Source organism: Vanessa atalanta, chromosome 20 (assembly GCF_905147765.1).
Source record: "Vanessa atalanta chromosome 20, ilVanAtal1.2, whole genome shotgun sequence".
In the NCBI taxonomy this organism is placed as follows: Eukaryota; Metazoa; Arthropoda; class Insecta; order Lepidoptera; family Nymphalidae; genus Vanessa; species Vanessa atalanta.
Window position 1 is genome coordinate 381,110 of NC_061890.1, and position 18,069 is coordinate 399,178.

Here is an 18,069-nt window from a genome sequence, read left to right on the forward strand (position 1 = left end):
AGAAATAAGAATAAGAAATAAGAAATGTTTATTTGGACACGGTACACAGTAAAAAGGATAAAAAAGTATAAAAATTTAAAACAAAAAATAATAAAAAAAAATGATATTAACTAATTATAACTACTAACTTAATTACAAAAAAAAAACAAAAACAATACAAAACAACACAATGATACTTAACGTGTCCTAAGGGTTACCATTCAGCTTCCAAGTTGGGTTCCAAGAACCCAACGCTGATTTTCAATGGTACCCTGTGTGGTTGTGACGGGCTGTGACAATATATTATAAAAATAATAAATAAAAAAAAAAAACTACAATATTAATATACACATAATAACAATATATAATTTTAAATATATAAATACATACATCATTTATGACCCCATAGGAAATGGCAATTTTGTACCATTAGCTAATAATTAATCGGTCGGGGGGAGACGGGGGAAGGAATGCAAGGTGTCGGTTAATGGTGTAAGTTTTATCAGTGAGGCGCGCGCGCCGGCAGTGGATCGACGCTGTCACGCAACCTTCAAATTTCGAATTACTTTCAACTATTTACTGTTTACCTTAATGAAATGTATACAGATACAAAATAAAACAAAAAACTATATAATATAAAAGTTAATAAGCTTAATCCGGAAGTTGTAAATTGTTAAGACGGTAAGTTGATTATCTAATCATTATACATCTAATCATTACGTAACTCAACTGTATGCTTTAATATATTATTACCTGTCATTCAAACCATACAGCACAATATGTACAATATGTACAACCACGAAGAAGTCGAACCAAAAGAGAAAACGAACAGCAGCCTTTGCAGCAGCGCATAGCTAGACCAATCTGAGCCATAAGCTACGGAGCCATACCATTAAGGTAAGAGATAAATAATAATTATAATAAATGTTAAATTAAATTATATATACACATGTACACACATATATAAATGTTAAATTACAAATGTTAATGTTTAGGCAAGTAGTACCAGTAGATAGATAAGTTGTTTATAAAGTATCTGTATATACCACTACTTGTATTGTAATAATAAAAAAAAAAATATACATATAACGAAAAAAAATTAAATAAAATAAAAAAAAATATTTATATATATACATATAAAACCAACTTGGTCTACACATATGTCATTTTGATATATGAATACTGCAATTATATGTAATATTTATTGTATACTAGTTAAACTAAATTAAATAAATAAATAATAAAAAACAAATTATGACTGAAGCTGTAGATTACGTAAATATGATTTGTATCTAAAGCGAAATATATTAATGGTTTCCAGGATCCGAAGGGGAGGCGGCAGGTTGTTCCAGCACTTCGTCGCTGCATAGCGGAAACTACCACGAAAGGCTGCTGATCGATGAAGAGGCACGCTAAGCATATAAGACGACGCTCTCGTGGGATATGTTTTGTTACTTTCTTTTGCCCAACTCAACTTACTATACAGATATAAAGGTGCTTTATTTTGAATAACACCAAATAGGAGGGTAGCAAGATGTAATTGCCTTCGGTATTCCATCTTAATCATCCGTGCGGTATTAAGGTATGGGGATAAATGTGCGCGAGGCGGGATTTGGAAGCAGTACCTGAGAGATGCATTTTGTACTCTTTGTATTAGGTTTTTTGAGCGAGCGTGCAGTCTAGGTCCTATAACCGCATCAGCATAATTAAGTTTAGACAATACCAGGCTATCACAAAGTTTAATTCGCATGTCTTTACTAAGAACGTCTCTTATCCTATACAATACTTTTAATCTGTAAAAACAATTACGAACTGTATTAATGGTGTGTTTTTCGAATCTCAATTCCTCATCAATCAACAAACCCAAGTTTCGCACTTCTTTAACGCGCTCGATATTCTTACCTTTAATTTGTATGATAGGGTTTAAGCTACCAATTAGGTTGATTTGTTTCTTCGTTCCTAATATGATATACTTAGTTTTGTCGGGATTTAGTACGAGATTATGAGATTCTGACCATTGCGTAATATAACTCAAATCATCATTCAATTTTTGAATAGCCACGCTAGCTTCAGATGGCTTAAACGAGATATAAATTTGTATATCATCAGCGTAAATGTGGTATTTGCAGTGCTTAATGCTGTTAACAATGTCGGCACAATATAGCGCAAAGATAATTGGTCCTAGTATAGAGCCTTGTGGAACGCCTGTATTAACCGTGCTACAGTCTGAAAGCACCCGGGAACCGTTTCCATTAACTACCTCAACCATTTGTTCACGATTACTCAAATAACTTGCAAACCATTTAATTGTTAGAAAACTGAATCCGTAATATTTTAGTTTGGACAAGAACAGAGCTCTATCAATGGTATCAAAAGCACGAGAAAAATCTAATAAAACAAGAATCGTTCCCTCGCCTACGTCCATACCGCATAGTACATTATCTGTAACATCCAGTAGCGCAGTTGTAGTGCTGTGATGTTTACGAAATCCAGATTGCATAAGTGGTAATACATTGTTATTCTCTAAGAATCGTGTCAATTGGTTACATACGATTCTTTCCAATATTTTGGATATGCATGGTAAAATGCTAATAGGTCGTAGATCCTTAAGTTCACAAACACTCTCCTTCTTGGGAATGGGTTTAACTATCGCGGTCTGCCAAAGATTCGGAAATGTGCCTGTTTCGATTGATGCATTTAAGATTTTAATTATAACTGGTAAAATACGTGGTAACGACAATAAAAGCATGTCTAACGATATTCCGTCCACACCTATGGCCTTAGACTTCAACGAGCGGAGTATTTGTAAAATTTCGACTTCGTTAGTCGGCAATAATGAAAAAACAGATGTGCCAAACTTGTTACATTCATAAAAATTCATTGTTTCTATTGAAACGTGATCCCTACTACTTGGCACATTAAGGAAGAAGTTATTTATCATTGTTGGGTCATTAAGATGTTCTGGTATATTTTGGTCGTGTTTCTGTTTTATATGTATAATTTTATTTAAGTGTTTCCAAAGTACAATTGAGTTTTTAATATTGGAATTAATATGAAAATTAAAATATGCAGATTTCTCCCTATGTATTGCCTGTACTACTTGTCGTTTTAGGTCTTTATAGTAATTTAAACGCAAATCTGTTTTAGACAACCTTGCCTGAGTTTGAGCTTCATCTCGACGTCTCATAAACAATTTAATGTTATATGTAATCCAAGGGTAGTGAGTCTCTTTGATGGTAACCATCTTAATAGGGGCGATAGCATCAAATACCCATAGCAAGTAACCAGTGAACTGGCTTACCATCTCATTAATGTCCTCAATTTTGCATATGTCCTGCCAATTAACTAAATTAAGTGTATCTGTGAGACATTCTGTGTTAATATCTTTTAGCGGTCTGAACATTATGATCTTTGATGGACTTTTATTTCTCTTAATATTTATTTCACATGATACAAATGCATGGCCGCTAAGCTCTGCAATATGTTCTACTACAATATTGTCAACTCTTGTATTAGAGCAAATGAGATCTATTAAAGTTTCACTGTTAGTCGTAAAATGTGTAGGATTCGTAACATGTTGTGTCAAACCGTGAGTCAATAAAAATGTGTCCAGGATTTGTTTCTGATATTCATGAGTTCTAAGATAATCGATGTTGAAATCTCCTAATAAATATAAGCAATCGTAATAAGGCAGTGCACTTATAGTTTCTGACAATGCATCAAAAAAAACAGAAGTATTCAACCAGGGGGGGCGATAAGCCGTTCCAACAACTATAGTCTTGCCGTTCAATTTTACGAGTATCCACATTTGTTCAACCAAATGAACAACAGGATGCACAAGTGTACGCGCAGATATACCACATTTTATATAAAAGCCAACACCACCACCTCTTGATCGTATCTCCATAGGTCGCGGTATATGACGTAATCGATAACCTGGGACATGAGGTGCTCTGCCGTCTTCTCCCGGACGCAACCAAGTTTCATTAATGGCTATCACATCGGCTTCATGACGCTCCATTAATACTATGAATTCCTCATGATGTGACCCAAGCGAGCCCGGGTTGAATAAACCAAATTTAAGATTGCTCATATTAACCATTTGATAATATATATAGATAAATGAGAATAAATAAAATGTATTATTACGAATATGAGTAAAATAATGAATTTTATAGTATTAATAATTAGAGAGTAATTATACAGCACAACCCCCGCTTCATACGCGTTAATAAAATGATAATTGTTATAAAAATAAATAAATAAAATAATACATAGCTTATCTATAATATATCTTAGTATACAGAACAAGGCCACGACACTGTTGCTATCATTGTACATACCACCACATCTCCCAAAACTTAATATTATTGTGAAATGATAAAATTGAAATAAAGTCTTGAAAACATCATTAATTACAGAGACATAAAAAATACAAATAATCATAATAAAATAAAAAAGTCGTTTACAATACATAAACAATAAGTCTACCAAAAGAAAACATAACAACGGAATGTACGAATTTAATTTTTGCCAAAAATTTTGCAGATATCGTTTTCTGAACGTACCCGTTGAACTGCTGCATCCGTCTCGCGCCGCATGAATATTCTCCCGTCGCGACTCCATATGTAACGCCAACCATGACGTTTTCCCTCTTCTCTGGCCTTATAAAAGAGGAGGCGGTTAGCTCGTGTAAGATGTTCGTTTATATAGACTCGGGAGGGGTTGCCGTCAATGATGCCAGACGTATCAATTCCGCGTCGCACCCGCGCCGACTTTATTAAATCGTCGCGCAAAGACCGCCGCGCAAATCGCACCACGACAAGTCGCGGTCGTCGATCTTCGTTTGGCGACAATTGGTGTCGAAGTCCGACACGTTCGGCACTGACGATGTCGCGAGGGTCGAGTGTCATGCCCAGTTTCCTGAAGATGGCTTGAGTTAGGTGCACCACATTTTCACCCTTCTGTTCTGGAACTCCTGATATTTGAACGTCATTCAGCAATGTACTCTGTTCTCTATCATTAATCTCTGCTTTCAATGACGCTATTGTTTCATTAATTTGTGAATTACTACCCTCTTCATTTATTTTAAGGCATTTTTCCTCTAAGGACGTCATACGGTCTTCAACCTTGTCCACCCTTTTGTTGAACTCAGCCATATTTTCGTTTAGCCTTCCTAACTCCAGCCTGAAAGAAGTCATCTCCCGCGTAACTGTGATGAGCTCTATTCTTAGCAGCCTGATTTCCTCGGCCAATGATCCTGCAGAGCTTTTATCTACCGCATTGGCGTCTATAAATAGCTCTTCAGTAGGCGATTCAGCAGAAGGCTTGTTTTTGGTATCAAGTCCACGGCAGAGACGACACATCCACCGCGCAGGGAGGCGAGAGTCGGGGCTTATATTGACACACGAACGATGGAATACCGAACTGCATTTATTGCATTTAGCGCCATCTGTTGTTGAGAGGAACTTGCCGCATTGATTACATTTGTTAGCCATTATTTAAATATATCGTAGTACTTTGAATATCCGATAGATGGCACAATGAGATGAGTAACAATTGTTAATCAATTAAGTGGTATTAATTTAATAAGATTCAATTAAAGTGTATGAGTGATGTGAATATATACGAATAATGCACGAATCGTTAGATGTATAAGTTGTGTTTTTGGCTTTGTTTGTTTGTTTTTTCTTTTTTGTGGGGGTACCTGCGCATTCGCTATTTGAACAGCTGATTGTTGTATCCGTTAAGAGACACTTAAGAGACACTTATATCACAAGCTATACACTTGTATCAGTCTTATAATATTTCACTCACTTTGTCAAACTCACGTAAATGTTTAAATAAACTTTTTAGAACAATATCCAACTCTTTTTATTTTATTTGTTTGAAAATATACAGAGAGACTATTGTCACCGCCAAACGTCAACGTCGATATTACGATACGAAACGAATAACAAGAACAATTACTATCTTATATATTGTTACGAGACTAGCCCTAGCCTCCAATACGGTGCTACGTCATAGGATATCATAATTAATTATACAATCAATAATATCACATTATTATTATTACATATTATAAAACTTTAGTTAATATTATTTTATATAGAATAACATTTAATACAATAATACAAACCTTAAACTATTGTCTATAGTTGTCTTCCGGTTTGAAAGGTGAGTGAACCATCGTTGACGTTTGTTGACGTTGATACATACGTCATTCTTTCTAAAGCTAACAATGAATCTCGCAGTTTATTTGCACCACGACCAAGGATGTTCGTAAAATGAACGATGAACGAACGAACTTTTAATATATTTGTATATTATATATTAAACAATTATATTTGTATATCATATCACATAGTAACGCTATTTTTTATTGTATTTTCTCATTAATTTGAAGTTTTATTTAATCCCAAAATAATAAGTAAATTAAAATGAATGGACATTCATACTGAAATTTTAATAATTTTGTAAGCAAAAGAAATATTTCAAAATGAGTTCATGTTACAATCAAATTAAATCGAAAAAGCCTTTATGTAATATAGAAGTTTTATACTTTTATTGATAGTAAAACCAAAACTATAAATGGTTAAAAAAAACTACTATCTGAAAGAACCGACGTAAGAAATTTAGCGTGTTTTCATTTTTTTTTAATTCAGATGTTATTATTCTTAAAATTTTCAGTATAATAAAGAAATAGTGGGCCTATTTCTAACTTAACTTAATGGCAAAATTATATATTTATCTTTTTACCTTCGATTGACATACACTTCACCGATTTTGTAGCAGATTATGACGAGAGATAAGCCAAAGCCATATGTTAAGTATTTTATCCGAATTAAAGCAAGAGACCGTGCAACCACAAAATACTTCACTACCAAGAGCTTACGGTAGGTCCACTTTTTTGGACTGCGAAAGAAATTTGCTTAATTGGTTATAGAGATGGGGCTACAATCTCCGGAGAAGCAAAAAACTGTTTTTGCTTCTCCGGAGATTGTAGCGGTTTCAGACTCACTGGAGTCTGAAATAAATCGTAGGAAAAAAAATCAGAAAAATTAAAGTGTCGATGGTTGAACACGTTGATTTCTATCGAGTGTTCATAGGACTCCGTGGCGCAACGGTAGCGCGTCTGACTCCAGATCAGAAGGTTGCGTGTTCAAATCACGTCGGGGTCAAATTTCCTTTTATACCTCACAATCGTTTTTTTATTTCTTATATAATATTATATTGTATCACATACTTTTAATATAAATAAAAAATAGATTCCGTTTTCGACAATAAGATTTCTGGAATTTCTCAGTTATCGTATCAGTTCGATGACAGATAAGAGGCCTTCGGTTTCGAACCGCTGGTCAGGTTAATAATAGGTATTTCGCAAATAGTACCATCTCTACCATAAGTGCACATATATATATAATGGCAAACAAAATAGGTATAGATAGGTATTCCTTAGAGCTCCATATTCTTCCAAATTGTGTGGGCGGCTAGGGCGGCACTATTTGCACATCAAATTACCCGTTCAGAGTAAAGTTAAGATAGCAAGAGATATAAATCACATATAAATCTATATGTTCGCCTGTTAGCTTTTATGTAGTCAATATTTAATTTACCCAAAAAAGGAAATCAGGAGAAGCTAGTTGAATTGATGTCGTTTACAAACGACAATTTACTGAAGAAGAACTTCTTTTATTTTGAAACCAACGTATAAAATAGTTATTAGTCTGCTGTGCACCTTGTCACATTATCTGTAAGTTGAAGGTAATTACATAATACAGGAAAAATCGTTTTGTTTTTTCATTAAATTAAATTCCTCCATTCCGTTGACTTTTGGACTTCACGTCGAATTTCCATGAGACGACCATTACATTTTAAGAATTTATTAATGTTTAAAAAGGTCGGTTTATTTAAGCATAACATTGCTCAATTAAAAAAAAAAAAAGAAATAGTGTAGTACGTACGCAGTAGTACGGTTTTCTAAATCCAAGTATATAATAAAGTAAAAAAGCAACTTCTCTCGCCACAAGAACGTAAATCAATTTGTACATACTTAATTAGTAGTAAGAGATAAAAAAAAAACTTTGGATAGCCGGGAACTAGGAAAACTGGAACCTCATAATCTGCCATCTTAAACTGTAAAGATTAACGAGACCCAAGAGCAATGATTAAATTAAACCTATTATAACTTCCGAATCCTTCGTCAAAACAATTTGTGAGTTATTTAAATTAGTTCCACCTTCGTAATACGCATTATAATTGCTTGAAATTAAAATAATAGTAATATATTACGTAAGATAAACTTCATTTAAACTCGCTCTGGACCTTGAGGTCCGAGTGACCGCAGTAAAGCCTCAATTACTTTCGTGTTATTCGTAAGTTTATACGGTCGTGGTGTTGCATAATATACAGGGCAAATATTTAATAAGTCATTTTTTAAACACGAATAATTTTTAAACAAGGAACTGTAAGTAGATATTTTTTGTTTTTTTTTTTTTTTTTTAAATCCTTATTACGCCATTCGAAGTGTTGTTCTCTTTGTGTATAAAAAATTAAAAAAGTATTTTAGTTCGTAATTATATGTTATAGAATATGTATATTTAAAACTGTTTTGTTTTTCGACCTCGATTCGATTTTAAGTGATTTAATAAATAATAATAGGCTTGTTTCCACTAATAATAAATCGGATGGCTTTGAGTTTCTAATGATTAACCATGATAATTAGTAAATAAAAAAACAACTTTTCTACAAAAATAATAAAAGATTAATTATATTTTTGGAAAATAAAATCGACAAAATGAGGCATTTAATCACGTGACATTAAACACCAATCAGAGTTGCGTGACGTCACACCTCGCGAAACAAGCGCGGAACGCTACGTTGTTGCTATCAATTATCATTATGGCAGATAAACTGGGGGTACTACTTGGTTCTGGATCTTTCAAACACTCTGCGATTATTGACAAACTTTGTTTTTTCAACATATATCTTCTTGGCATTCGAACTTCGTTGGTATACAACCTGGTTTCATGCGCACTTGTGTCTTTACCCATAATATGATACTCTGTATAATTAGTCATATCATTTGGCAACTAAAAACATAAGAAGAGTTTGAATTATTACATTTTATAAAACGAAAATAATATTTTAACTCAAACAAATTATAAAGTCCTATTCTAGTCCTAACATTTTATAGGTTATGTGTAATATATTATATTTGCTAAATTCATTTCTTTTACGATACATTTATAACTAGATATATAAAGTTGTATTTAATACTTAAATCGAAATGATCTTCACAGAAATAAATTGTGGAATTAGTTGACAAAATAAGAGCATCTTGCCTCCATGCCATTTTTAAGCACTTTATTCGTATTTATTTATTGTTTGGTACGTATATGAATAATTTGTCTGGCGTTTTTATCATTGTACTTTCACATTGGGGCACCATACAGTATTTATAATACGAGGAATTCATTATTTATTAAAAAACACAATTGACTGTCATACACAAACACGGCTGTTTCGCGAGGTGTGACGTCATTCAAGACGCCATGACAGTCTTGGCCTTTTTCGCGGTCAATTTCAAGTTCATTTCTAAAAACTCAAAATACTAACATAAAAAACCTATTTTTCTTAAAATAGTATATTTTTGGGGTGAAATAGATGCTAAGCTATAGTTTTAAACTAATTTCCAAATTTTGTCAACTAGCCTATTATGAGTTCCTATTTGTAACTGTTACCTTTTACAAGTTGTAGTAATGATTCTAAATTAAGAATAAATTAAAACAGCACTTGTACTATTTCAGATATCTAATCTGAGATTATTTTACTTTTAAGAAACTCATTTCGTTACCACGATTATTCAAGCCATCGCAAGTTTCTTATGATAGTGGATGCCTTTATAACTCGAAAAGGGAAGCATTTAAGGCTAGAAGGTATTTTATTTTAATAGTAAAAAAAATACATACCTTCCTGATTTTGGAAATCACTTGTTAAAGTTCAAGCACAGAACCGTAGGCAGTAGGGAGTGTAAAGTTTGCCAAACTTAGGGCTGAGTGCTACTGTCAATTGCTCAACGGATAAACCCGATCTCGTTTTATTGACTGTATGTTTTTTACGCGAGTCAGTAGCCGCTAACCAGGTAACATTGTCGAAACGTTAATCAATATGAAAATGTACGATCGTTCATACTTATTTACGAAATAAAAAATTGAATGATACACACACATCCCCAAAGTTTTTTGTTTCTTACTGAAATTTATTATAATATATATAGTTGTTCTAGCGTGATTATGTAACAAAATAAAAACACACAAACTTTAGGATTTGTAATATTGTTAAGATATAAGTGTCTACACATTCGACTGCTTCGTTTATTTGGTTTGGATGTCTCGTTTAATAATTCTACTTATATACAATCAATACGTCATAGGTCGGTAATCTATGTATCTTTATATTTATAATTCTAAAAGGCTGGATCGATTTTGATGATTTTCAATCTCAAAATCATTCACACATCATTCTTCTTTATTTTATATAGAAAGAATATTCGTTAAGGATGTGACGTAAGTATATTTTTATATAATAATAATAATAATGGTTGGGTAACAATAATGTTATATATGACTAATGACAATAACGCAATTATATATGCATTTATTTGATTTAAACAAGATTTTTCTCGTTTATTTATAATAATTTACCTCGTGCTCGGCTGCAAAAACAACAAAGAAAACATCGTGAGGAAACCTGGATGTTCAAATGTACTTAACAAGGCAGGTTTTTGCCCAGTAGTGGGACATTAGGCGGGCTGTTATTAATATTTGAACAATTTGCCTCTTTATTAATATTTGAACAATGATATCAAATTTTCGTAATACAAACAGAGGAACCGGATGGTCAATAAATAGGGATGTTCATTGATAATTTGTATGGTAACAAGCGACAAATGGTGAGTGGCAGGTCGTGGCGCAACACTTAACTTACGTGTGTCGATATTCCGGGACCTTCGTACGAAGCAACGCCTATATATACAGGCTGTTATAATATGTACAATTTGTTTTTTAATTAACAACCTTCGATCACCGAAGTTATGATTTATTAAAGAATCATGTATAGAATTATTATACGTTTAAGATAAAAGCGTAAGAACGCTTCTTGAATTTAAAAATAAACTGTATAGTGCGTCCCTGTAATAAGATTTTACCGATCGGTTTTCTGACTAATTTGACGACTTTTTATAATTATTATGTTATAATCCAGTCAATAGAAAAGGTTTTATTAACTTGCAATGCCTGGAGAACAAGACCAATAAGAAGGTACTAATTTTGTCCCCACTCACTTAAATTAAACTCCTCCATTCCATTGACTTTTGAAGTTCACGTCAAATATCCATGTGAGTGGTCATATTACGCTTCGTAATTTTAAAAGGTTCGCTTTATTTAAGCATAACATTATTTTATTAAAAAAATCATTGAAACAGTGTAGTACGTACGCAGTAGTACGGATGTCTAAATCCAAGTATATAATAAAGTAAAAAAAGCAACTTCTCTTACATAAATTGGTGCTGTGATAAATATGAACCATTTCTTATATCGCTGAAGCGCCATCAGCCATTGGGAACTAAAGTATTACGTCCCTTGTGTAGATTACGTGGAAGTGTGTGGTACCTACCCAGATGAGTTTACAAGCTCTAACACCAAGTAAACATTAAAAAGATCAGTCGATCAAGAACAAAAAAAAAAGTTAAATAACTTTTGCGATGACTTTTAAAACATGCTGTATACGTGACAGGAACCAAGTTTTATTATAAGAGAGTCCTTGCGATTTATAACGTACCAATATTCGTGTAGGATTTGTTACGTAAACATCTTTTAATGAAAATAATAATAATAATATATAAATATAAATAAAATTATTATTAAAATAACGAGTGGAGCACAGTAACGTTATATAACTAGTGACGATAACGCAATTATATATGCATTTATTTGGCAAACAAAACCAGTGACAATCACATAAAATAAATAGCAATTTTTTAATACATAGAGATCCGTTATACATAAAAGTTTTAAGGTAAGAAAATAATATATACTTTTAACTTATAAATCTTTTGTGTCGTATTTTATCCGTATAAACCGCAATTATATAACCTTTTTGATTATCAAGATCGTTTCGTTACACACGTAGTGGTCACAGCTGACGGTATAGAAAAAAAAACAAATAAGGATCGCTACTAGAATCCTATATGGGTTAATCTATCCTATATATATAGGTAAACGAAATATCACTAGTTGACTAATCTCGGAAACTATATGTCCAATTGGGCTGAAATTTAACGTGACTTTCTCAATGAGAAAGGGCTTTTCAAATATCAACGGATGTCCTACTTTTAACTTTATATATATTTACCCGTATAAAGTCGGAACGGACAACTAGTAACATAATATCAAATGTTAAAGATAATTTAAAATTAAAAAAAAAAGAAACATAAGGAATTTGTATTAGACAGAACGTACATACTCGCTTACTCTTGCCATATTTATTTGTGATCACCACATCGATGATCTCCAATCATATCCTCAGTATCCATCACACAAAAACCCGAAAGAGCTCCAGTGAGTTTCCATTGACTTTTTTTGATTGACATCGTGAGGAAACCTACACGAGTCGGCTGTAATTCTGCCATATGTGTATCCAATTCGCATATGAGCAGCGTAGTGGACTACGATTTAAACTCATCACTTACGGGCTGTTCATCTGTTTCATTGGAAATAACTTTAATTAATTAAATAATATATATTTAAAAGTATATGAGTACATGGGGTACTCCTATACCTAATACCTTATAATAGGATGTAATAAGGATACCTAATAATAGCAGACGTATTTAAAATTATAGGAATATCATGTCTATGTTACATCATTATAAAGATGATTAGCTATGATTAGATTAGTTAATTATTAATAAGAAGAATTATGTTAACAAGTGTAATGATTTAATGATTATTAACAAAACTGGAATCCATTAGAAAATTAATCATTAACCGTGTTATATATATTATATTCCAATTCGTTGATTTCAGCATTCAATGTTTGGGTAGTGACAATCATGGGTCGTAGACGCAGCTTGTGTATGTTCCTGGCTTTGTCCGTGTTGGCCAACGCATTTTGCCTGCCATCTAGTTTAACGCGGTCGAAGAGGCAGTCTTCTAGTCCACCGGTAAGTTATACATTTTATAATTAGATTTATAAAACATGCATACACTTAGAGTCTTTCCTATTGGTATGTATTTTTGGACATTTGGTTCAATTTGAAGTTTATTTATTGTGTATAGTATCTTTTATGACTATTCCATTGGCTTAGTAGTTATAAGGTCGTAGTTCTTAAGATAGTTCAAATTCTGAACCAGGATAATGAAATATAATCGCGTTTTATTGCCGAGAAAATATTGTAGCTTGAAAATTTGTGTGTGTTTTTACTCAGACAGCCAGTAAAGTCGTTAGTCCAGTGTCCAAACTCTTGACCGTCGATTCGGATTTGCCCGTTCCATCAGATTATGAGACATAAGTAAAGAGCGCATCTATATTTACGCTATTCAAACCACTTCACTGGCAACTTTGAAAAATTCAGACTTCGGGCCGCGACATTAAAAAAACCGTGATAGATATACTCAATATCATTCTACTGGTCCGACCCACGGCTTGAACCTAAAGCCTCTATGGTCTTAAGCTGGCCGTTACACCGAAGAGGCTGTAGTGCAATATTCAACGTGCAAATAAAACCAATTTATACCGTGAACACATTGAGAAATCAGAATAATGGATAATGAGGAAGTTAGACGCATCAAAATATGCTGCGCATGGCGGAATTCCTTATAATTACTAACTTTCATAAATTAAATTTATAAAGTAAACGAGTTAACATTATATTTATATTTTGATAAAAGTCCACGGAGTCCAAAACTTAGAAGATATAGAACGTATGTTACGAATATAGGATGCCAGTAACCGTCTTTTAGGCTTCGCTTAGTGGGGTAAAAATTTTGTGACGCTTTCAAGTCTTCGTTTCAGTTAGATTAGTATAATTTAATGATTAGTTAATCGACAACTAAATATACATACATGTACTTAATTTGGTGGATGGCCCTGTCAGTCTGTTTGTATAATAATTATCACAAAATCTACTAGTACTAGTATTATATCATATTGCTATGTTTCTGTCTGGAGGGCGAATGAATATTTATACGAGACATTGCCAGCCTTGTATGATTCTAATATGAGTTTTATGTATAGTGGTTTAGTTGTTTAATTAGTTAGGGAGCACAAAGAAAACGCCATCGTAATCATCTACTTAGATATTCTTAAATGGTTGTTGATCACACGCGGAACTAGCGAACTGAACAAGTGTCCTTCGTTTTAAATTTATTAACGAAAAATGACGATTCAAAATTACGTACTTTTAGTCTACTTGATAATGATTATAGTATGATTAACTTCTCATACGTCTCGTCGAACAGCTAACTCGCGTGGGACGTTGCAGCTCCGCCCACTTAGTTCGGAGTGTCATATTGTAGATTCAGAGTGAGTATGTCTGTTAGTGTACAATACGCGATAAAATGGTCGTAGGTACCCAAACTATTTATAACATCTTTACCAATAGACCGGCTATATAATGCAAATAAAAACAGTTCTAGTGGAGATTGGTATTTACAAGGAAACAATCTCCTCAAATCTAAAACATTAGCAAAGGTAAAAATTTAATATAATAATTATACAAAGGTGAATTTAATATTATTAAATACAAAAAAATATATGTACAATACAAACGGTGCTTAATATAATTTAAATATAGACGTTAGCCCAGCAGTGCGACATGTTCTAGTTGTGTGTACTTTACTATAAACACAAGAACATGACGCTTCAAAAGTCTAAATTTAAAGTGAGTGAAACTGGGAAGCGTTGCTACTAACATAATAATATGTGACACTAAAACCTTCTTCCCAACGAACTGCATCTTCTGATACAAGATTTATTGCTATCTGCTATATACATAGGCATTTCATAAACGTCTCGATATTTTGTATCATGGATTGTGTCATGAGAGGTAATATTGAAAAACCATTACTTAACCGCGATATAATATGAAAACGTTGTATGTTTGTCACTTCAATATTCTAGTTTTCACAATAATATCTGAAAACAATACATCATATCTCACTCTGAGTGATTTCATTGTGTCAGGCGTTTTCAAGGTGGTTTTGTGGTATTTGTCTCACGTGTAATGGCCGTGTTGTAATGTTTTTGTCTCTGTCTGCTATTTTTTAATACACTTGTTTAGTTTTAATGACCTGTGTTCTCGTACTTGATGGGCGTTGACTGTTGCAAAAGTGCTATTAATTCTCGCCGTGACTTATCGTGCATGTGCGTGCAAACAATTTTATATGGGGCCCCGCCAAGGCATGCCCTTAGGAAGGGTAAAGATATCGCGCAAAGTTAAAAAAAAATACTTATTTGTCATTATTATGGTAACTTTTTCCAAAATTTTGGGGACTTTTAAGAAATTGCTTTTCATGTCATTTAATAAAAAAAAAATGGGAAGTTTTTATTAATTTTTGCCTACGCATGTTGGGATCCATCGTGTCCCGGGGGCCCCGTATAATTGATACGGCAGATATGGCGGTAGCTACGACCCTGTTTACACGGCTCCCTGCTTAATAATAAACGTAATGCTTTATTTAATTTGTAGAAATAAAGTGCTCAATAGATACAAATACATTAAAATGGCGCTTCAATTAGTCCTTAACAGATCATTGCTAAAATTCTTACAAAAGTAATTTAATAATTTTTTAGTTTGAAAGTTAATAATTCACAATCAATAATAGGTATATCGTATTAGTTCACATTCAGAATTAATTAAATTGTTATTTATACAAACGAGAAAAATACACGGGCTTAGGTGATTCCTTGTGGGACTCAGGACTCAGTAAGAATGCCAACTCTGAATCTAAAACCTAAAATCGCATTTAACCTGACCGACCTTCAATTAGATCGTTCCGTCAAAGCGGTCTCGACTTCTTTTTTTTATTGCATTCACTACACAAAAACATAATAAAAAATATGGTTATTTTGACCATTCAACCTATATACCTACATATTATTTATACGTGAATGGATTTATCATTTTAAACAGACACCTGAAACTATTTTTGACATAGTATTGGTGTTGTTCGATTAAAATATTTTTACGAAAGACAAAGATTTGATAAGTTCAGTTCGGTTCATAGTGTTGATAATTATACACGCTCTTTGAAAACAATTTAAACTATTTCATAATATAGAGGCAAAGATTTGTCATCGTCCAAAGTTTTCGTTCATAAATCAAGATCGGGACATTTTCATCACATAAGTTAATAAAGTAATATTTATTTTCAGAACGAAATATCAACATCAGATAGCGAAACAACCATGCCTGATTCAAGTTTAAACACTGTTAATTACGATTTACCACCGTCCGTGCCTTATAATGACGACGACGATGACGATGATGATTTCGACACACCCACAACATATCCATCTGATGGCGGCGGCAGTAACATCTTCAGCTTACTCAAATTAGTAACCGCCTTTCTTCCTGGATCAAGTACTTCAAGCGTAAGTATTAACTTATGCACAGTCTACATACTTTCAACATTTTATTTAATTATTATATTTTCTTGATTGCACTGCAAAAGCTAAAACGTATGAGTACATATGGATTTACAAAAGTTGCATGAGATGCAACATTATATTGTTCACGGGCACTTCTAGTTTCTAGGATTTTTTATTATGCATGTGATTGTTTAAGGTTTTTAATAATATTAATTTTTTTACTTCAAAATATATTGGGCATAGAAGTAATTATGCTGCCTTGACGATTCTAAATTTGAATTATATATTTTGAAATTTAATCAAAGGTACATAATTATATACCCATGATATTTTTTATGTAATACACATACACTGAAACTAATAATAACAGATCTTATTATGTGCTATTTTTTATATTTTTATATATTATCTTTACACCATATATTTAAAGTATTTATGAAAACAATTTAGTTTTCTGTGTGTATATATCAAATGCACTGTTTAATCCTCTTAAACACGGTTTTCTCGCAATATAAAATACAACTCGTGTGAAATCTATCTGCACTTATCTGGAGTGGTCACGTTTTTTTGCACAATTGCTTCGTGAAAAGGTAAGTCACTTTTCAATATAAAATATTTGATTATTTAATAAATAAATACGATAATAAATGATCGTGACTAAACCTTACAGAACATATTGCTGAAGCTTGTCAAGGAAATCGTGAAACGTAATATGCCAAAAATCATTATCCGTAGACAAGGAGTGGCTGATAATGAGATCGACATTGATTACTTAGCTGATTTGAAACCCCCTACTTTCGAAAAGCAGGAATATGATAACAATGATTCTAATAGTGATTCTGAGCAAGAAAATGAAATTGATGAAGACGACGCAGCCGAACAGAGTTTAGAGGATGATAGAAATAATTCAGAACAAGATTCGGACTCAAATTTAGATGAAGGTGATGAAGGTGATGATGACGATGATTACGATGAACCACCAGGAGGTGGGGATGGTGAGGGAGGTGGGATTTTAGGTCTACTGGCGGGGCTCAGTGGAGGTGTAAGTATAATGTAGTCATATCAAAATAATAAATAATAATATGAGTTTTGTGACGTTTATTTTCTATATTTTTATTTATTTACAGGAGGATGGTCAGTCAGATTTAGGATCCCTTCTTGCGACTATCAGTGGAATTATAGCTAATTTAAGCGTAGGTTGTGTTGTATTAATTAAAAATATTAAATTAAGCTTGATTTAGATATACATTATGATTTACGTTTTAAATTTCACATTTTATTTATAGGGTGATGGTATCGACCTTAATGCTCTTATTGCATCTGGTATAGGACTGTTCGTTGGATTATTGGTACGTGTCTGATCGAGATTTTTAGTTATAAGGATTCAATACTTGGGTTTTAAATAATATTATTAATAAATATATCTTTCAGTCTGAA

The 18,069-nt window shown here is 32.8% G+C and overlaps 1 long non-coding RNA gene and 1 other non-coding gene across 2 annotated transcripts; both read left to right on the top strand.

The window, feature by feature from the left end:
* The first annotated feature begins 437 nt into the window (after nt 1-437).
* LOC125072025 lies at nt 438-1,562 on the top strand. The gene is made up of 3 exons (XR_007119948.1): nt 438-660; nt 753-876; nt 1,301-1,562. It is a non-coding gene; the product is annotated as an uncharacterized LOC125072025 (long non-coding RNA).
* Nucleotides 1,563-7,088: 5,526 nt separating this feature from the next.
* On the top strand, nt 7,089-7,160 carry Trnaw-cca. Its single transcript has one exon. It is a non-coding gene; the product is annotated as a tRNA-Trp (tRNA).
* The last annotated feature ends 10,909 nt before the right edge of the window (nt 7,161-18,069 follow it).